Raw genomic sequence first — 23,342 nt, 5'->3', positions numbered from 1 at the left:
TCGTGGCCTTAATTAAAGTACAGTAAACTATTCAGGACTACCGACAGTGGGATTGGAACCCACTATCTCCCGGATGCAAGCTCACAGCCTCGCGCATCTAACCGCACGGCCAACTCGTCCGGTTTTTGACATCGAAGCGGTCTTTAACGAATATAAGGGTTGGGAGTTTGGGGAGACATGTCAAACGTGATAGCGGTTTGAATCCCTGCGCCAGTAGATGAGGGAATTTTTTTAACGCACTCCCCTGTTGTTCAGATGTCACATAAAATTGGAGGACCTGAAATCAACTGTCACGTAAAATTATGTATTTGCTTTTTCTGTATTTTTTTTTTTTTTTTTTTGGCCTGCACTAGGATTCGATCACGTGTTCTTGCGCACGGAAGGCAAGGACCTTAAGAAACTATTCTTCACCTCTCATTTGTCATATGGTGACAATTATTGAATGATTAAGATGCATTCATGTAATATTTCTCTCATAATGATGTGATTCACGTGTTCTTGTATACATCAGAAGAGAGAGAGACCTGTTACCTACTTCTTGGAGTGGGGTGTGGAGGGGAGGGAGAAAAAGGGTCGGTTCAGCTGAGCAGAGAGCAGAACACGGCACAGGTGTGTGTTGTGTGTGGAGTCAGTAGAACACGGTGAGGTGCAGTGTCTGTTCGCGGTGGTAGATCGAGTCCCCCGCGCAATGCATTCGCAGTGACTGGTGTCTAGTGTATCGGAACTCTTCATACATCAGCAACTCGAGCGATCAACTGAATCTTCAGACAAAGAAAATCAACATACAGTAAGTTGGCCATTATTTAATCCCTTTTACCAACTAAAATTCATTCGACCGTCTCAACTGAATAAAATTCCAATTCGCTTTTATTATTTTGACTATATTTTAAAAAGATTTTTGTTTTAGGTAAGATTTATTAGAAACTAGCATGTAAACCCGTTCTTCGCACGGGAATTGGTAGAGGCATGATTTTTTCGCTTTAACGATAAACGCGACAAAAAATATTTTGAAGCATTTTGAGATATCTTAAAGAATCATATGATTCTGGTTACGAAATCAGTGATTTTGTTTTCGCGAATTACAGCGAATTAAAGCGATGAGGCCAGTTTAAAGCGAAATGCATTTATTTTGCGATAAGTGCGAAAATGCAGCGAAATTAATTGAAAATAACGATCTTGAAATTGTATTCGAATATCACGCGTGGGAAGAGAAACAGATGACAGAAGAACGATTTCTCAATTCGACAGAAGTAATTAAAATTTTTAAAACCCTTGGTATGGCGATATAGAGTGACAGCTACGGCCATATATAGTGAAAAGGGCAATTTGTTATTAATCTTGATTAGGCCTATATTATTGTTCTAATCAAGATTAAGTTACATAAGGCATAATGAATGATTAACAATTTTGTTTCTCTTTATCTATCTTCCACATAAATAACTCACAAATCTCCCAAATTAAACATTTTGTGAATAATTTTACGAAATGATTAAAGCGATGGGGTCAGCCCTATTTCGTGAAATAACGCGAAAAATTGTTTTCTTTTCGCGAAATTGAATAAAAATTAATGCGAAAAAAATCATGCCTCTAGGAATTGGTCATCGATTCCTTCATCAGTTTATGCATCTTAAGCTGATTCTTCTACGAAATCACGCGACGGTAATGTGAAGTACGATTAAGCTGAAGAAAGTGGAGACATAATGGGGTAAATCACAGAGTTTATTGAGCGATACAGTTCCTGGTCCGAAGTTGTGCGTAATCCTCCCTATTTCTCGGATACATGTTGTTGTATTGTTGTTCATCTGGCACTACGGCAGAAGACTCATGATAAACTCTCCTATTATCTGCTCTATCGAAAAGAGTAAACTGATTCCTTAGTTAAACCATCTAACCCAACTTGAAATGGCATGACAGCCAGTAAAACAGTCCATTACTGATAACTCCCTTGTTATTATCCTGTGAAAAAGGTGCACATGAGAAAAACATTTTTAGAAATCGATTTCCATTAAGGATAGCCATGTATATTTATGGGAAGGTAAAATCACAGTTTCGGTTTCCTATAAACCCCCAGTCCACTCCGTGTAGTTGGAATGCTACGGACCTTTAAACCTACTTTTGGACAGGGGATGCTCAGTATGAAGTTTGGTTAAAATATTTCCAGTAGTTTTGCAGTTATAAGAAAAACGCTGTGCACGGACCCGCTTTTAAGCTGTTCGAACTTGAGTGAAGTACCCTCCGTTAATGAAATTTCCCTTATTAACCTCGCATCGAAATGATGCAAATGAGAAAAAAAGTTTAGAAATTGATTTCCATTAAGGCAGGTAGATTCATATTTTGTGGGAGTGCAAAATCACGGTTTCGGTTTTTGTATAAACCCCCAGTCAGTTCAGGGATTTAGAAATATTCTCTCGTTCTCCTCAACCTGATGGTTGGTGGGTAGCATGACTGTCCTCGTCCAAAGACCTTCTATCTTGAGCCAGCTGCTTGATTAGTTGATATGGACGTCGGCCTTTAATGCCATTGAGGAACCCTGCCCTTGGTTGTCCTCTTCTAGTCTTTCGTTCCAGTTTCCCTTCAAGCAGTGTAGTGCACCATGATGAATGCCGGAGTAAATTACCTATATAACTACATCTTATTTTCGCGATCATTTTCTCTAGACTGATGGTTTCTTTAGCTCTCTTGAGAACTTCTTCATTCCTTAGCCTGTGAGTCCAGGGTATTCTTAACATTCGACGCCAGCACCACATTTCAAATGCATCTATTCTTTTCTTATCAGCCTGTAATAGAGTCCAGGTTTCAGAGCCATAGGTCGCAATGCTCCAAATGAAGCTCTTAATGAAATGTTTTCTTACTGGTAGGGATAATGCCTTGGAGGTCAATAGGCTTCTTTCTTTATTGAAAGCTTCTTTAGCCTGGGCTATTCGAGAACGGACGTCCTTTTCACACCTCCCATCAGATGTAATGATGCTTCTCAAATAACAGAACTGATTTACTTGAATCAATATTTCTCCTTCCAACCAAACATTAACATAAGAAACGTTATTGGCCCTAAAACCTACCCAAGGACAAGTGGATTCTTATGAAGTTTGGTAGAAATATATCCAGTAGTTTACCGGACGGTCCGCCTCCGTGGTGTAGTGGTTAGCGTGATTAGCTGCCACCCCCGGAGGTCCGGGTTTGATTCCCGGCTCTGCCACAAAATTTGAAAAGTGGTACGAGGGCTGGAACGGGGTTCACTCAGCCTCGGGAGGTCAACTGAGTAGAGGTGGGTTCGATTCCCACCTCAGCCATCCTGGAAGTGGTTTTTCGTGGTTTCCCACTTCTCCTCCAGGCAAATGCCGGGATGGTACCTAACTTAAGGCCACGGCCGCTTCCTTCCCTCTTCCTTGCCTGTCTCATCCAATCTTCCCATCCTCCCACAAGGCCCCTGTTCAGCATAGCAAGTGAGGCCGCCTGGGCGAGGTACTGGTCATTCTCCCCAGTTGTATCCCCTGACCCAAAGTCTGACACTCCAGGACACTGCCCTTGAGGCGGTGGAAGTGGGATCCCTCGCCGAGTCCGAGGGAAAAACCGACCCTGGAGGGTAAATAGTTTAAGAAGAAGTTTACCGGACGAGTTGGCCGTGCGATTGGGAGCGCGCAGGTGTGAGCTCGCATCCGGGAGATAGTGGGTTCGAACCCCCACTGTCGGCAGCCCTGAAGATGGTTTTCCGTGGTTTCCTATTTACACACCAGGCAAATGCTGAGGCTGTACCGTAAGGGCACGGCCGCTTCCTTCCCATTCATTGCCCTTTCCTATCCCATCGTCGCCATAAGACCTATCCGAGTCGGTGCGACGTAAAGCAACTTGTACAAAAAATCAACACTAAGCATAACAACTTGAGACCCAAGAAGGGCGGTGGGACTATGATAGACTGTAAATAATGCCACACCAAAATGCATTTGATCAAGTCAACCAGCTATATTTTAATATACTACATACAGATGTTTTATAGAATTTGGACATAGCATGAAAGATGTTCATGTTTGAAATGTTAATGTTGCTGTATTGTAATTTTACCCCCATTCTGTTAGGACATAAAATATTTTAAGTAAGGTCTTCAAATGCATGTGATTTTATCTATAAGCTGAAGAGGAGAATTTAAAATTTCTCGAAAATGTATTATCCGCACACTTTATCTTGGAGCATTTGTGTACGGGGGTGAGGAGTAAGCTGTCCCGGTATCGATCGTGCTACCAACTGAATGAAAATGAAATCTGAATTGAATCGAGAATATGATCGATCGATATGAAATTTCTAAACCGTTATCATCTTAAGCCAACAACTATGTAAGGTAGGTAAGGGTTACTCTGCCCGAAGGCAGGTCCGCCGAGGTGTTCCTGAGCCGGAGTTTACGTGCGGTAGGGTGGCCAGATCCTTTCCGCTTCTCCATTCCCTTACCCCCAACCAACAGCGCGTGGCAACCCATCCAACTCCTGACCACCCCCAATCTTGCTTAACTTCGGAGATCTCACGGGATCGGGTGTTTCAACACGGCTGCGGCAACAACTATGTCACATACACATTATATAACATTATAAAACATTTCTCGATGCGAATCTTGTTCCTAGCATAAATTCTATACTTTGGCTTTGTTGTGTAAACAACAACAGTACTAATACGTAAAGTGTACGCCAGATGTCGCACAACGATGCTTAAGCGATTCATAGTTTGTGTTTCAAAGGTTGCCAGTACGAATCTCGAAGATCGCCGAGGTCGACCGATTCAGCACTAGGGTGTAAATGCACCAAGATAAAATGTGCGGATAATACTTGTATGTTTATATGTATTGGATGGCTCAGATATATATTTTGAATTGTAACGACAGGGCGGACCTTGGACATAATTAACTGTAGTAATTAAGTCAATGCGGACCATTGGTGCCTATCGTGGTCAAGTTAATAGATCACATGTATTTCTCAGGATCGTTCTTTCCTCCTATTAAATTTTTGTATAATGTCATGGTGTCAGTAGCAAACAATGCAGCGTTCCGTATGGACATCGTATAGTGTTGTTATTGCTATCAAATGTTTCCCTACCAAAGATCTTTATGAACCTGCGATGCTGAATATACGATTACGTACTGGCATCGCGGTGTATGGTATATTATTAATTCATTACTCGTTCACTTACACGTATACTCATGACTGGTTTAATGGGTGGTTTATCAGGTTCCACTTTACGGAGGGGAACTAATATAGATTACATCTTATTTTAGATGGCACTAGTGAACCTTGAAGTTATTTTTCAACGCCTGAGAGATGAAATTATTTACCTCGTCAATTCCTATACCAGGCTGGAGATTAGTTCTTTACAAATTGAAAGAAACAATTTTCAGATTATTCCCCTAAACTATAGAGAAGAGGAATTCAATTATCTACAGTCTTATGTTCTCGATACAGTACAAAAAATGTCTACCTTTAAATGTTCAGTTCAACTAACTCAAGAGATTTGTTAAAATAATTATTTTGGTTCGAGAAATTGGGTATTGATGAACAATTAGATAATTTATTATTTACAAGCAATAAAGCCAGTTTTTAGAATTATAACTGGCTCTAGGAAAACCGTTCTTGACAGTTCCTTTAAATGAAAATCGAACAACACCGCATGCAGTTCCAGTGTATGGGACCCTCACCATCCACGAACCTACTACGCTGGCGTAGCAGAGGGGAGAGGTGATACTCCCACGTGGCGCGTCCCAGGTGGCGGATAGGGGGGTTACTAACCGGCTTGCCGGCGGACTTGAGGGAAATAAAATACCTCTCGCGGACCAAACACACTACCCCTGCGGGTGGGGGACGCACATGTAGAATACACCCGCGGTATCCCTTGCCTGTCGTAAGAGGCGACTAAAAGGGGCGACCAAGGGATGATCAAATTAGAACCATGAGACTACTTGTAATTAGTACCATCACGCAGGGAACACCATGGGTCGCATTTACTTGCGCGTAGTACCACTATGTTAGGTACGCACTAGCTTTGTGATTAGTAGCGACAGTGTGTGAATCAGGATGTGAGTCTTACAGTACCTGTGATTCGTACCCCTATATGAGCAACACCATGGGATGAGTGACACCATGGCTCTTCCTTGCCTATGCTTAGTTCCCTCTATGTGAGGAATACCACAGGATAGTGGTTAGTCCACTTATGTGAGGAGCGCCGTAGTTTTGCGTTGGCAGTAGGCCTATAGGTTTGCGTTGCCTGTAAATAGCGCCGCAATGTGCGAAACACCATAGGTCTGTGTTACATGTGCGTATTGCACTACCTGTGAATAGTAACATAATGTGTGGAATACCGCGAGTCTACGCTACTTTTGATTAGTACCGCCAAATGACAAATAGCATGATTCTACTTTCCTAGCGATAAGTACCATTATGAGTGGCCGATGATCTGGTTTTGGACCCGTTTCAACTACAAGCATAATCGATTCAGCATCGTGCTATAGAACCAGTCCCTTGGTCAGTAATACTATTGTTTTGTGCCAGCTTCTGTGCATGTGAGGCACTGTGGGTCGGATGCACTGATCGTTTTAAATTCATATCCGACCATCCATTCATTCTTCGTCCTCGCGCTTTGAATTCTGGTCGGTGGAGGATTTTGGACTTTCATAACATTTCGTCTCATTTCGTACCATTAGGGGCTGATGACCTCGATGTTAGACCCCTTTAAACAACAAGCATCATCATCATCATCATCATCATCATCATCATCATCATCATCGGGAATCTCACCAAGACTACTTGATACGAAAATTGGAAAAAATTAAAGGAAACCAGCATGATTTGTTTTGGGTGATTTTCGACAAAGGAACAGTAGTGGCGATTGGGAATTAGAGTGGGGGGGGGGAACTGTATAAACAACAAAATGTACCCAGGTTCATCGGATGTAGCGGGCGAGGTTACAATATATCAAAACTTTTTTTAAAAAAAAACCTACAGATTGGTACGTTTTGTGATACTCTTGAGCGAATTTCGGCAGAGAGGTAAAGGTTGACAGTTTAGTAACTACCGGGCGAGTTGGCCGTGCGCGTAGAGGCGTGCGGCTGTGAGCTTGCATCCGGGAGATAGTAGGTTCGAATCCCACTATCGGCAGCCCTGAAGATGGTTTTCCGTGGTTTCCCATTTTCACACCAGGCAAATGCTGGGGCTGTACCTTAATTAAGGCCACGGCCGCTTCCTTCCAACTCCTAGGCCTTTCCTATCCCATCGTCGCCGTAAGACCTATCTGTGTCGGTGCGACGTAAAGCCCCTAGCAAAAAAAAAAGTTTAGTAACTAAGTGAGGTAATTGTTTTTACGTCCCACTAACTACTTTTGACGACTTTCGGAGATGCCAATGTGCTGGAATTTTGCCCCGCAGGAGTTCCTTTTCGTGCCGGATGACGTATTTTCAGCACCGCCAGCTATTACTGCACTTAGTTAGGAACGAACCTGCCAAAGGACATGGGGTTGTTACCTTTAAACACTCTTAAAAACCACTGCCCTCAGTCGGGTTTGAACCCGTTAGCTTAGGATTAGTAGACCAACACCGTGTCCACTACACCACTGCAGCGTAATGTGCTATATTGAGCGTTTCTCTTCACTACCCACTGCTAGTGCAAGAACTACAACCGCTCTTTGCATTTCCTCTATGTTAAAAAACGGTATCAAATCTTTTCAAATATTGTCAAACCTTCAGCAATGTTGAATAATCTTTGACAAGATTTGACAACTTTTCTTGTGAAGTATTGAATTGAAACAGAAATTTGAGAACAGTCATTAGGCCCGCAGTATGTTGGGAGTGTAAAGGCATCTACATTTGTATTTTTAATGTGTTAAGTAGACAACCTACTCAATATTAACTAACAAAGTGTTAAATGTAAGTTTACACTAATCATTGTTTAACCCTTGTTTACATATTACTGGACCATTTGTCAACAGATGATCTATCGAACGATACAGAAAGACTCGAACTGCAGCCAGAAGTGATCTATCGAACGATACAGAAAGACACGAACTGCAGCCAGAAGTCAAAAGTTACAGCAAAAATTGGTCTGATACCGTACACTACGTGTGCTAAGAGTACAATAGGAGAGAGAATCCCGACGAGCTGAGGAGTAGAATTTTGCTTAACTTTTGACTAGATCGTTTCCGGATTATGGTTCCTTATTTCAAACTGATCCATTTGCCGTCCTTCATCACCCCTGAAAGTTTGTAATATCTTGGATACACTCTCCATATTGATTTTTGACTAGATTTTGGTCTGATCTTTGAAAGAAAGATCAAATTTAGTAACAGTTCAAACGAAGATTTAGGTAGAAATTAAATTCCCTTACTGATGATGAATGTGATTTATTGTCCGATCCCTATCACTGCACACAATTAAGCACAGGCTAAATCTAAAATCATCGTTCCTCCTATCCAAATTTGAAGTTAACGAAGAAAGAATATTGACAAATGAAACTACGATACCTAACAAATCTCAAACACAGGAAAATACAATCGTAATAACATCAAACTTATTTTAAATTGTTATTTTGGTTAGCGGACACTTTGTTCGAAGTTGTTTGTTTATTACTGAGGAATATATCGTCATAAGGCATTCATTCTCTGTTTGGTATAAAGGTCTTCGAAATGCATCAACGTAATCGTTTGTGGGTACTTAGTTGGCTGCAGAGAGCAATAATTGTAGAACCATTAGCTTTGTTGGCTGCAGAGAGCAATAATTGTAGAACCATTAGCTTTGTTGCAATGCTGGAATATGAAAACCGCCAAACGTCCTTCTTGTAATAAGTTCTGTTTTTCTTGGTTTTATTTCTGTGATCCCTTCCACGCTGTTATTCAAAACGTTGTGCGCTGTCATGGAAAATGCCATCACATCGATTAGTCAGATGATGCATCCTCCAGCTGAGGATGTAAATTTGACGGAAATTTACATAAGACTTTAGAATGTTTTGTATCGCTTTCCAGTCCTCCTTGACAAAGCTTTCCGTTCTTCCGTCTAGAATAGATCACTTGCTACCAAACTCAATAGCTGCAGTCGCTTAAGTGCGGTCAGTGCCCACTATTCGGGAGATAGCGGGTTCGAATCCCACTGTCGGCAGCCCTGAAGATGGTTTTCCATTGTTTCACGTTTTCACACCAGGCGGATGCTGGATCTGTGCCTTAATTGAGGCCACGACCACTTCCTTCCCATTCCTAGCCCTTTCCTGTCCCATCGAGACCTATCTGCATCGGTGAGGCGTAAAAAAAAATTGTAAAAAGTCACCCATTTAGGCTGGGGAATGAAAACTACCCCACTAGCCCTAAGTTACATTTTGCCTTTGAAGACATGTTAGGCATGCGGGCGACGTGGGTGGACCATCTAAGTAAATACTGTATTTGATAATTAACCTTCGCCTCAATGCTTGTAGTTGTCAGCTCTTCCGAGACTAATGCTCGTTTGACGGTCTTATCCTTTTTATAGTATTGCATGCGTATTTCGATTTCCAACCACTTCCGCGAACCATTGCCCAGACGTCCTTCTTTCTCTTGATCTGAGAATTTCTTCTTCGCTCTGACCCTGACTGTCGTCTCACTAGCTCCCCTCCAGTACGTCTTGTTCTATGATCCCACTCAGCCTTAAATCTTCAGCTACTAGGTTTGTTTTTGAACTCCCCAACTTGTCAGAATCCTCTTCGTCAACCTGTTACTCATACGGAGCACGTGGTCAAAGAAAGTCAGCCTTCTTTTCCGGATGGCATAAGTTATCTTTTCCGTATTCTTATGAACGTCATAGTTACTCCTGAGTTCCCATGTTCCTTCTGTTTTTCTCTCTTCCTTCGTTCTAGCTTCTCGATTTCTCGCATCGAGGTCTTGTTTCTCAAGCTCAGTGTTCGACGCGTATTGAACCTCCGTCGTACGACGGTCTGATAGTGCCCGTATGTTTGTTTGTTTGTTTGTTTGTTTGTTTGTTTGTTTGTTTTAGACCAGCTAGCCTGATGTACAACACTTCATAGTTAAACATACATTTTAATTAAATATATTATATTTACAGACACACAAGCTCAGATTCGAAGTTCAGTTGTTTAAGACAGATTTTAATGGTGTGAAGCTAAGAGACTGCCATTGTATGCGTGATATTGTCCGTCCTACAATTTCTCTCGAAGTATTCTTCCAAGACGGCGCTGGTGGTATTTTCCCAGACAGTTAAATATCTATAATAAACTACTTTACTGACGGACATCATGATCATTATTATTAAGCATCCCGTCGTATTACTTGAAATCATAATTAAAATATATTCTCGGGCGAACTAAAATATTGCGTGCCATCATGAAAAACTCTGTTCGAAACAGACTGCCAAATAAATTTCGCTTCTTGCTTAAAAGTTGCTTTACGTCGCACCAACACAGGTATAATAATAATAATAATAATAATAATAATAATAATAATAATTGTTGTAACCAAGGTTGAAGTTTACAGAACACAACTTTATTTGCTTCACTTTATGATATTTACACAAATAACTGAAATTTATTTTGAAGCAAAAAGGAATATTGAATCTTGAGAAAAGTCTGTTTTTATACAATATGTACAGGTTTGCAGTCTTTATATACACTTCTATCTTGAAAAGATAGTCTTTGTGAATTGACACGTTGATAGTCGAGAACTATCTGGCACACTAACATAAATGTTCATGAGAGTCCTTGTTTGTTGAAGTGTCTGAATTCCTAAAAAGCAAGTTCAATTGATTGAAGAAATTCCACCTAGCGAAACTAAGGGAGCTTGCATAAGTTAGGGAATGAAAATGGCTTGTAAAAGAATTACGGAACATAGGCAGCGGAAACAGGTAAGGGAGCGGTGACCAGAGGTGAGACCTCGTACTGCCAGAAATTCAGTCCACCTGGTCGAAGCACATTTTCAAGAGGAGTAGCCTCCGTGCTCGACGTAGGGTGTATTCTGGAGCTGGACACCGGGGCAAGTGGGCCAGTGAGCAGGCCGGGAGCTCCTATTTATAGTACACTCGATGGTCAGGCACGCGCACTGAGGGCTGCGCGTCGAAGCTAGCAGAATGATACACAGGCGCGCGTGCAGCTGGCTGGCGGAGCGAGAAAGGGAGCGCCGGACATACAACAATAATAATAATAATAATAATAAAAATGTCTGGTGTGAAAGTGGGGAAACGACGGGAAACCATCTTCAGGGCTGCCGACAGTGGGGCTCGAACCCACTATCTCCCGGATGAAAGCTCACAGCTGCGCGCTCCTAACCACACGAACAACTCGCCAGCTATATTATTATTATTATTATTATTATTATTATTATTATTATTTATTTGCATATATACCTGTTAGATCACGTAGCGCTTTTGATTTGCCCTTCTGGTCTTCCATATGCCTTTCATTTTTCTCCGTGGGCTCTCTTCCTTTTCTCAGTCCACTGGTTCCAGGTCTTCTTGGAACTTCATTCTCTGGCTGTAGCATCCAACTGTTTACTATTTTACGGAACAGATTTCTGTCTAAAATTTCTGATTTATCTATCTGGGCTTTCTGCAGGTCCTTTGACTTCTTGTACCCTGGTACTCTTCAGTTTCCTGCTGTATGGTATAATCTTGTATGTAAGCCTTGTTTTTAGGAATCTTTGAACGTATCCATTAAATTTCAATCTTCGTTTTCTAATGTCTGCTGCCAGGTTGGACAGTTTCTCTGTTGGTTTACGGGACATCGGTCTGTATTCGTCTTCAGTTTTCCTGGACCAAGAATTGTCCTCTATTATTATTATTATTATTATTATTATTATTACATGTAGCTATTACTAGCGTGGTGCATTTCTTGAAAGGTAGATCGTCTGACGGGAGTGGTCTGCCCACAGTCTACAGTGGGCAAAGCCGTCTGCTGCCAATATTCGTTGTGGTGGTGGTGGTGGTGGTGGTGGTGGTGGTGGTGGTGGTGGTGGTGGTGGTGGTGGTGGTTATTGTTTTAAGATGAAGTACAATTGGGCAACCATCTTCTATTAAAATCAATCAGAGAGAAAACATGAAAGAGGTCCGAAACTTCGAAATGTGAAGATATCGAGCAAAGAAAGAAAAGAGCCACGAAGGGTGGGAAAAGGATAGAATCCCCAGGCGTCGATACCTAATACCGTCTGCGTCGGAAAAGAACAAGAGTTGATCAAGGAAGGTCGGATAGGAGAGATGAAAGTGAGTAGCCTGGCACAAGTAGTGGAAGTAATTCCAGGCCTGTGCCAAGGGCCCCGTGGTCGCCAATCCACGCTCCCAAGTTACGGGGCTTACGATTTGACAGTACAACAATACAGTATATTTGTGCACCGAATTCAGGTGCCATTAAGGGCTCTTATAAGCCAAAATAGCACTTAATCTAAAAATTGATAGTTCAGCCACTATTGCGCTTATAGCCTCATGTATGTTCTGATTTTGGTGGTTGTAAAATAATTAAGATATATGTTTAGATTAAAGCCTCCGTGGCTCAGGCGGCAGCGCGTCGGCCTTTCACCGCTAGGTTCCGTTGTTCAAATACCCGTCACTCCATGTGAGATTTGAACTGGACAAAGCGGAGACGGGGCAGGTTTTTCTACGGGTACTCCGGTTTTCCTCGTCATCTTTCATTCCAGCAACACTCTCCATTATCATTTCATTTCATCTATCAGTCATTAATCATTGCCCCAGAGGAGTGCGACAGGCTTCGGCAGCCGGCACAATTCCTATCCTCGCCGCAAGATGGGGGCTTCATTCATCCCATTCCTGACCCGGTCTCTGACTGGAAAATATGTTGTAGGTTTTCATTTTCACATGTTTAGATTAATGCTTTCAAACCTTGAGATTTTCTTCTGAAGACGCCGGGTGAATTTCTCAGCGAAACGTAAAGAATTTCATCTTGTTTTCCATCATGGCAAATACCCAGAGGCTTATTATCATGTCTACAATTAAGATACACTGAGTGGCCAAAAGTCACGGGAAGGGGTGTTCTATTATAAAATGTGCCGTGTATGACCCCTCAGCGTGGCGGCTAGCTGCGGTGTAGCTGAGCAGTCTGTCACAGACACCAGTGTCGTGAAGATGGAAACACGTCGCGAGTTAACAGGCTTTGAACGTCGGATGATCCACGGCGCATGGATATTAGCAATGCGGAGATTACACGCGAATTCGTGTTTCCGAGGTCAACAGTGTCAAGGGTGGATCTTCAATATCGCAGAGAAAAAGTTACCATCAGCATAAACCGCCGCACGGGAAGACCACAGGTGTTTAACGAACGGACATTACGTCGCCTCCGCAGAACTATACTGGGCGCTCGATGGGCTACTGTGAATCAGATCACCGCCCAGTTGAATGTTGAGTCAGAAACCCGTTTCTACCAGGACTGTAAGGAGGCAACTGCACCGCATAGGCTTCACCAGCCGACGATTAACTCTTGTGACTTTGCTGATAAATCGACACATGGCTCAACGACGTGCATGGACCCGTGGTCATAGACAATGAACCATGGAACAGTGGTGGCGTGTGGTATGGTCCGATAAGTCCCGGTTCCAGCTGTATCCAGCTGACGGACGCGTGAGAGTGTGGCGTATGCCCCATAAAGCTATGCATCCTACGTGTCAACAAGGTTATGTCCAGGCGGAAGGTGGCTCAGTTGTACTCTGTGCGGCGTTCTCATGGTCGCAATTAGGTCAGATTGCCCGGCTGAAGGGAGTGCTGACAGGTGCACGTTATGTGGACATTCCTTCAGACCATCTGAATCCCTTTCTGGCCCCAGAGTACCCGAACGGAGATGTATGTTTCAACAGGACAATATGCCATGTCACCGCTCTGTAGTGACACGCAGGTGCTTGGAGGAGCACTCCAATGAAGTTACGAGCATGGATTGGCCCTCCAGATCCCCCGATCTTAATCCAATCAAACATTTATGGGATGATGTCGATACTGATGTACGCTCCATGAATCCGCACAAACTATACAAGACCTATTGTGGGCATCAGTGCTAGATGCGTGGGTCCAGATCCCTCCAGAACGATTCCAACACCTCGCCATGTTACTGCCATTTTGAGGGCTCGCGGTGGAGCAAGTTGTTAACATCACATTCAGTGTCTTTGGCCACTCAGGGTTTTTAAGGTGTAGTAAGCCTAAAAATGTAATGGTATAATACCTCTCTTAATTATTCTGACATACAGCATTCGAAATTAGAAGGCTTTTGTACTGGTAAAGACGAAAGTAATTTACGTTCTGTATTTACAGATCAATACAGGGCATAGATACTATGCGTTTCAATACGTTTCTGAATTCGTTGTTGCATCAAGTCAATGAAACTAGAAATCGTTAATCGTCCAATTCTTTCTAGTCAGCAGTATAGCAGACATTAACGCCTAGTGTTGTATGATTCACTTACATTTATTCCCACTTGCCAAACGAGTAAAAGAAGTACAGTTTCCTGCACGTAGAAACAAGTTAGTCATAAATAACAGTTCCAATAACACGGCCTTCCATTTCAATCGCCTGTGGGCCGACTAGATTGTGAAATTCTTGTTCAATTACTCGTCATGTTAGGTTTCTCCTTTGACCGTGCATTGAAGTCTCTGCATAATATACGCTATCTACTATAGTCGTCTTTGTGGTACTGGGTAGACTGACATTTCCAGGTTTTTCTTCTACATCCGCGTAGGAATGACAAGGACAAGACATTAGCATGTTTAAGTAATAACTCGCAACTCCTTTCTCCACCATTAAAGAAACTTTCCCTAGAATATTCATTAATGCAACTAAGAGTATAGTACGATTCACGTTTATCTAGCTATCAGGAATGATTACCGTGTACATTTTCTAACTTCATTGAATTTAACACCAAATTTTGTGAGAATAAAGTAAGGAAAAATCAATTCCTTATTGGAATTGATCAGTTCGTTTCGGCAGTGGCGTGCCCTGAACCCTACCTACCCCAGCGCTGCTGGGGTAAATATTTTCTAATTATTCCTTAGAACGCTTTTTATAGTGTTTAAAAAATTGCGAACACATAAGCCAAGCCAAGCCAAGCCAAGTACAGCTGTCCTCGACAATCCGCTCGCACTATTGCAGTTCAGCTTCTCCAGCGGCGGGGTTTCCTTGCCGGCGCAAAAGAGAGCGACCGTAGCGAAATTTAAGGTCGCTTGGGTGACGCATGCATTTGAAGCTTCCTTGTCCTGGGAGCTGGGCGGAGCTGTAGGCCCTCCCCCGACAGCAGTTTACGGCGACAGGCCAGCCAGCTTAGGTAAGGTAATGTTAGTTTTAATACTTGACACTCGAAGTCTTCAGCGCCACACACTAGTCTGCAAGAGAATATAAACATCTTAACAGTATAGCCACTTGCACATCGTCTTGCTAATAAAAATAGAGCCAGTATATGAAATCAATTTATAATATAGAATATATTTTAGTCTTGGGTTTCGGGATGTATACAGTTTTTTCGAGCAATTGATTGATGGCATGTGTAGAGTGTGTTCCGATAGCCGCAGAAAAATATTTAGGTTGCCCAGCACGAACACAGAGTTAAGCGCGAATGGTTATCTGTGATGGTGGTTTATAGTGAACTTTTGTAGTGTTCCTCTTGGATTATAGGTGAAGGTTTCGAGAGAGCTGTGGCATTCTTCATGAATATAACGTGTTATACGTCGTGACAAATATTTCCCCTCGTTTGTCGTTGATGCACGTACACTCAGTATTCGTATGAAGCTATAAAACTTCAACGACGGTAAAATACCACTTAAATTTTGCTGATTAGTTTAGATTAGGCTTTTTAAGTAAAATACAAATAGTTAGTCCCAGTGTATTTTTGTGAAAACCATCACTGTACTATCACGAAGCGTCACCGGGTGAAACTGTAAGTACATCGTTTAAAATCTGCTATAGATTATGATGGTATCGTCATTGCCGTGAATATCAATGTGGAAGTATGTGCGAGCGTGTGGTTGAAAATAGTGTGTAGTGGGGCACGACTGTTTATATTTAAAAAAACTTGTTTGCAGCTGGGGTAATGAGTGGTTTCTTTGTTTTTTTATTGTTTTGCTTGGGGCTATACGTCTCACCGACACAGATAGGTCTTATGGCGACGATGGGATAGGAAAGGCCTAGGAGTTGGAAGGAAGCGGCCGTGGCCTTAACTAAGGTACAGCCCCAGCATTTGCCTGGTGTGAAAATGGGAAACCATGGAAAACCATCTTCAGGGCTGCCGACAGTGGGATTCTAACCCACTATCTCCCGGATGCGAGCTCAGAGCCGTGCGCCTCTACGCGCACGGCCAACTCGCCCGGTAATGAACATGTTCACCGCACGCCACTGCGTTTCGGAATTATGGCTCTTTTCTTTCAACAAAAAAAATGTGTTTTGTTGAAAAATAAGAAACCCGAAGAATTAAACAATTTCCTCAACTGTGCCGAAAGTTGGAGGGCTAAAGGGCCCGGAAAAGTTTCAAATTGAGAGGGATAGCTCTATCAAACTTTAAAAAAAGGGAGCATATTTCGAAAAAAAGTCACTTCGTGCCTAAATGCATTTCCGGAAAAACAGCCTAAATTGGTTGTTTCCTTACTCGTTTTCTTTTTTATTTGAATCCTAGCCAAATTAACTTCTTTACACAATTCTTTCTGTAATGTGTTCCTTGGTTCAACACCCTTATGGGTTTCTTTTCACACCGAATGTAGTTATAAGGGCTAACGTGAAACTCTTCATTGACTCACGATAGCGCTTGTAGTGGTAGAAACCGAGCTCGATAGCTACAGTCGCTTAAGTGCGGCCAGTATCCAGTATTCGGGAGATAGTAGGTTCGAACCCCACTGTCGGCAGCCCTGAAGATGGTTTTCCGTGGTTTCCCATTTTCACACCAGGCAAATACTGGGGCTGTACCTTAAGGCCACGGCCTATTCCTTTCCACTCCTAGCCCTTTCCTGTCCCATCGTCGCCATAAGACCTATCCGTGTCGGTGCGACGTAAAGCAACTAGCAAAAAAAAGTAGTGGTAGAAAAATGCAAACTGCTAATCTAATAAACCGCATAACGATGATTAAGAAAAGGATTTTACCTTTTAGGAATACCTAAAGAATATATTCATACTTTATATTTTATTTACCTAAAATTCGTAGCTCAAATCCGTAGGATGTTTTAAACATGGAGTTGTTTACTTTTATTTTCTGTTTGAAAGTTTGTTATTAAGTTTAAGAACGTCAACGGGTTAATTCCTAGTATTATGTTTGTTATTAATTAAAATCTTATATTTTAACAACATTCCGTTGATAAGTAACATCACATCTTCAAAACGTTAGATTTTTTCATGCGTTGGCTCAGTATTTCTGAGAGTGTTTTAACAATTTAAAAAATAAGTACCACAAATTATGAATGACAAGTAGATAGATACATGTTTGCGCGAAGTTTGAAGGTAATTATTTAAAACGGGTTCGTCAGGAGCAGTTTGAATTCTAGAGAAAGTTACTTTGAGAAAAAGCCAATCTGGTGTGAGTGCCTAGTTAACAGGACGTTCAGGTGTGATTTGAATAACTTCGCAGGACCTTTAAATGACCAAATTAGCAAAAAATCCAAATAAGACCCACCATTTTCTGGCCTGCAGACTGAAGAAATATTATGTTAGACCTCGTCTTCGGACACTCGAGAGAAAAAAAATAGGACTTCTCAACTTCCGAGCCCTAGCCATTACTTTTTGGTTCAGCAACGCAAACTTGGACTCATGCAGAGCAATTATCCTTGGAGTTTCGTCAAACTTTGTAAAATTACGGTAACTATTGGTGTAATCTAAAAGTGTTTATTAGAAGTTCCTCTCTTTATCGTGCATTGAAGTCTCCAGGGAAGATTATACAGTACGTGAACATCCTGGAGAAAGCTGGGAGTGTAGTAATGATTAGAGTGGACAGTTTGAAATGTGGCCCTCTTACGTAGTACTTGGTTACGCGCTTCATCCCACTTTTCTCAGTAGAGTTTGTTATGGACCATTAGCTTGACCAGTAGGCTACTTACGCTTATATAACATACGTTATTCATTACATACAGATTTTACCCAAAAACCCACAAGCAGTGTTGGGAAACAATTCAGTGTTGTTAATGCCATGAGTTGAAGATCTAATAACAAACATTATGAAAAATGGCTTGAGGGGAGAGAATTACGAGGCCAGATGGTCAATTCACCATATTTTAGAGGATTCCAGTTTCGAATGCAGATAGACACATTAACTTGGGAGGAGGAGTTCGATTATATCGGTGAAAATTTATCGATGATTAAACTTCAAAATAGTAATATTCCACAAGCCTGCAGTAACGGCATGGAAAAACAGCTAATGGTAGTGGTAAATATGGAATGGAGAAATGTACACGTTGTTCTTCTTGATATCCTGGGGCGGGGTTAAGTAATGATATATTTCACCTCTCCACATACGTGCTGTTCCACGGTGTATTGGCTGTGAAGACAGATGAATCAGGCAATAGAAGGTCTGACCCTCTGAACCAGAGTTAGCCGGTTCGACAATGGCTTAGTCCAGTAATATTTGAAGGTACTCAAGGAAATCAGTCTCATGTCGGTAAATTTACAGAACTCCTGTAAGACAAAATTCTGGCAGCTCTGCGTCTTCGAAACGTATTTATTAAATTTAATTAATTTAAATTTTATTAAATTTATTGAATTTATTAATGATTTTAAATTGTATTAATTTTATTAAATTTAATTAATTAAAATTAATTTAAATTAATAATTTATTTATTTGGTCTAGAATGTCTATCATTCTCACAATTTATGTAACATTATAATTCTCTAAATACAAATTTTCCTTTCGATTTAGCAGAACACCTTATCTCCCCTGTGGGTGGAGTCAAAAGAATACATTATCTGTACTCCCTGCATGTCGTAAGAGGCTACTAAGAGGGGAACAACCAAAGGGTCTGTACTCGTTCTGATCATAACCTCAGGGCACTTTATTATAACAGCTATCCTTAGTTTACAGACTTCTCTTCCTTTTTACTGACTATCTGAAGGATAATGTTAATTTTTAAATTTTATTGTACCCTATATTGAATGCATTGGTAATAAGATTGTTTGCAAATCTAAACTGATGTGTTTCATGCTGGTGGTCTTCCGTTTTTCTGTCGTGGTAATATTATTCATCACTTTTGTAACTCTTAAATAAATGTACAGTACATTAGTGACATTCTTGACCTTTCAATCTAGTGTAGAGAAAAATAGTGTAGGTATCACAATTCTGTAAGTTATTAGCAAAAAGAGCAATCTCCTTAGATGTTGGTATCAGAAAGAGCAATATCCACGAAAATCTGAAAATTAGTATCAAAAGGAACACTCTCCGAAATACAATTTAAAATACCTAATTGACCATTAATTATATGGTAGGTTTTCTTTGATTACTCTCTCACAGCCTGCCTGTTGTGTACATAAGACAAAAATCACCCAGACAGAGTGAATCGAAATGCATTAGATAAAAAATCACTCCCACTGTAAAGTGCAGGAAGGCGGAGATTGCTCCTTTTGATACCAATAACCTCACATAGAATTTATTTACCCCCCTCCCCACCAAAAATTGAAAAGCTTGTGTTCACCGTGTCTGATAATCAGCCATGATTGTAGGCAATATTATTACTTCGTTTTTTGTACTTTCATAAAGTCTTGATAGATGACACTGTTCTAAGAAAGGTAGTAGAAGTAATTCCATAAAGAAAAAGGCTGTGTTAAAGGTAATGTTGTACAGTGTCTGAGTAGGTTACGAATAATGTAGTAACACTATTGTTTCCTTAGAGTGCGAAAAGTAATTTAGAGGTTACTGCTATATTTTCCTTTTTAGAGTTAGTCTGACATTAGAGCTGCAAAGAGCTGAACTACAAAAATATACAAACACGCCAAACAATGTTACCAAGAATAGGCAGTACCACGCTTCCCCCACGGACTCTGGCGGTTTTGAAAGTCATGATTTATTCCCCAAAGTTTTGTTGTTTTTTCCTAATACTAGAGCGTACAGGATAACATGAGAAAAATACTCTTAAACTTAAAGCGAGAATAAAAACTGAATTATAGACTAAGTTGAAATATTTCGCATTGCCTTTCCTTGAAAGCTATCTAAAATTCTGGGAACCAGAAAGCATAATTAAGAAAAAACCAAAATAACCAGCTCGTAAGTGAATAACAATCACTACTAAACTAACCTAAAAGTAGCCTTTAACTAATAACTATGAAAAACTAATAGTAAGCTAAGTATGAATACCGGTATTAAAAATAACTGCACACGTTGAATGAAATATAAAATCTCACAATACAAATGCTATACGCACACACAGATAAAACGACAAAACAAAACACAAAACAGGTATAAAAAACATTTCCCGGGAAAGGACACTAAATGACAATGAGAAATAATATAATGTTACTGGCTTTGTCCCCATTAACTACTTTTAAGGTTTTCGGAGACGCCCACGTGCCAGAATTTAGTCCCGCAGTAGTTCTTTTACGTACCAGTAAATCTACCGACACGAGGCTGACTTACTTGAGCACCTTTTTATACCACCGGACTGAGCCAGGATCTCGCCTGCCAAGCTGGGATCAGAAGGCCAGCGCCTCAACAGTCTGAGCCATTCAGCCCGGCACAATGAGAAATAAACACGCGGTTTAGAGCTATAAACAGGTCTACATCGCCTACGTTACCATGACAACACGCCATTTTTCGCGACACCAACGCCAACGTCAGCCTCCAGCTCTCGAAAAAAAACCTCTAAAATGTGTGTTACATTTACAGTATAAATGAGACATGAAGTTGTTCAATATTCCAGGTGGCTTTGACCTATATTGTGTTTGAGGAAATGTTCTTGCAAGGTCACTTAATTCATTCCACGAGACCATGAACTTGGTTACTTGACAGCACTAAACCCAAGGCCTTCGTAAATTTGCATTCTACTACTCATCGAGGCTGGATTGGTTTGTGTGCCTGTTAAAGTTAATGATTTCTAAAATGGTTGGACATCTATTATCTCCAATTTGGACTGGCAATAGGAACAGGAAGACATTTGTTTTGCTATAAATAAAAGAGCGGTAGTGGCATATAAAAACAGGAGAGGAAAATATTGAGGGAAATGGTTGATCCAGTCTGCTCGGAGAGAATCTGGATGAAACGAGAGTCTCAGAAGCTTCTTCTTGCTCTTCTTCATAGGGCCTCTAAATATTAGTTCCTAATTAGCGTCCACCTCTAAGATCTTTTGCTACCATGTTTTTCCTTCATTCCCACCTAGATATACCTGCTCCCTTCACAAAGCTGCAGGTTGTTCTTATTGGGTCGTCTTAGATTTTTTCTCTCTCTCTCTCTCTGTTCACCTGGTAGTCCTAGAATGGAGGGTCTGATTCTACCCAGCGCCTCACATTCTAAGAGTGTGTCAGCTGATTCCTCTGCTTCATTGCATTTCCTACCTATGTTGTCTCTTATTACTCCAATTCTATGTAGTTGATTTTTATCAGATGTCAGTGTCCTGTCAACAGTCCTACTACCCATCTTATATTTTCTCTGCTGAGTTTAAACAGTTCTTTAGTATGCTTCTTGTTTGGTCCTTTTATCAGTTCCTTTGCAAGCCTGCATCCTGCAGTATTATTCCAGTTCTCCAGTTGTTTCTTTTGTACCCATTTTCCTATGTAGTGTGCGGCTTGTGTCTCGGGAGCTTTATCAGCATTCTGAATTGATCAGACACCATCAGGAAAAGCAATTTAGTTTCTATGGTCACATTCCCAGAATAAACAATGACAGGCTCACCAAACGGTTTCTCAACCTTGCTCTCTCAACGAGTCAAGAACAACTGCCTTAGTGAAATAGAGAAAGACCCTCAGGAAATTGGCATTCCAGAGGAAATTATTCACATTCAATTTAATTTCAAGAAAGCAGTCAACAACCATTATTTTGCTGAGAAAATGAATACCAGGACCAATAAATAATGGACTGAAGAACCGAGGAAAATGTTCAGTGCCCACATGAAGATATTTTGGGAGAAGAAAAAATCAGCATGAGCTAAATAAGTTCTGTCGCCTTCCACAGATGGGCATAACTGTGTTTAAAAAATAAAAAAGAGCGGCAGTAGAAAGTTTTCTTCTAGATAATTTTTCTGAGACTTGAAACAGTATCCAGTCCGGTAATCATTGAGGAGAATTGGACCTTTGTTTTCTGGAATCAGAGATGAGGCGTTTTGGGGAAGATGTTACACTTTATAGAGTAATAAATGTTACAATACTGTGAGCGATCTGGCGAAAGACCTCTACATTGTTGTGAGATAGACAGCAGGCAATGCTGTACTCGCACTGATACAGATAGGTCTTACGGCGACGATGGGATAGGAAAGAGCTAAGAGCGGGAATGAAGCTGCTGTGGTCTTAATTATGGTACAGCCCCAATATTTTCCTTGTGTAAAGATTCAAAACCATGGAAAACAATCTTCAGGGCTGCAGACAATGAGGTTCGAACCTACTGTCTCCCGAATGTAAGCTCACAGCTGCGCGCCTCTGACCGCACGGCGACTTGACTGCTGTTGGCTCTGTATCCCTGCACTCAACTCATCTCTCCTACAGGATTCTATCGTTGCACTTGTGTAGGACGGGTACAGCTACCGATCTGATGTCAAATTTATTTTATCTTGGTCAACGTTCCGTCCGGTACTATGTGACACGTGCAACTCAGCGCAAGAAAACGTGTTATTAAGCAACTAAGTTCACTGAACGTAACATTTGGAAAACTACATTCCTTTGAGTTACGCCATTTTTAACAGGTTCTTTCTGAAATAACCTCTCATATAACGTGGTCTTTTCTCGGAGGAAAAGAAATCCTATAATAGAAGGAATCAGACATGTCATCTTCAATCCATTAAAGCTCATCTCCTCCACAATCTCCTTTAAATAAATTACTTCTTTCATAATCCTGTGTTGGAGCTTCTAAGCTGTCAACCAGATGATTTCTGGAGATACTTCGAACTCTTCAAGTTTCTTAACACATGGATGGCTTTTTGAATGATAAGAATTTCATTTGCTCCGTATTGAACTGAGATTACAATTAAATTAATGATATATTGTGGTTTCACCTATTCAATAAAAGAAAACTTATTAATGCAAGGTTACATTATAAGTTAATCACAATTGGGACCAGTTTCGACCTTTAGTCAAGGTCATCTTCAGCGTGTCATTCAAAAGGTGCAAGGTAAAAATTCACTGGCAAATAACAAAAGAACGTAAAAAACAAACTTTTTTTTTACATGTCGAAATTTCAATATCACATAAGAATAAATCATAGGTACCAACTATTACGGATTGTCCGTAATTATTACGGATTTCACCTCAC

General features: G+C 41.0%; 1 protein-coding gene across 1 annotated transcript in view; it reads left to right on the top strand.

The window, feature by feature from the left end:
* The first annotated feature begins 630 nt into the window (after positions 1-630).
* LOC136886042 (alpha-tocopherol transfer protein) overlaps positions 631-23,342 on the top strand; it is a 106,735-nt gene continuing 84,023 nt past the window's right edge. The window contains exon 1 of the mRNA XM_067158762.2: positions 631-787. The gene's annotated coding sequence lies outside the window, so the exon portion shown is untranslated. The remainder of the gene's footprint in view (positions 788-23,342) is intronic.

The sequence above is a fragment of the Anabrus simplex genome, chromosome X (assembly GCF_040414725.1).
Source record: "Anabrus simplex isolate iqAnaSimp1 chromosome X, ASM4041472v1, whole genome shotgun sequence".
Classification (NCBI taxonomy): Eukaryota; Metazoa; Arthropoda; class Insecta; order Orthoptera; family Tettigoniidae; genus Anabrus; species Anabrus simplex.
Note: the sequence above shows the minus strand (reverse complement) of the source record. Positions and strands in the feature narration are given on the sequence as shown.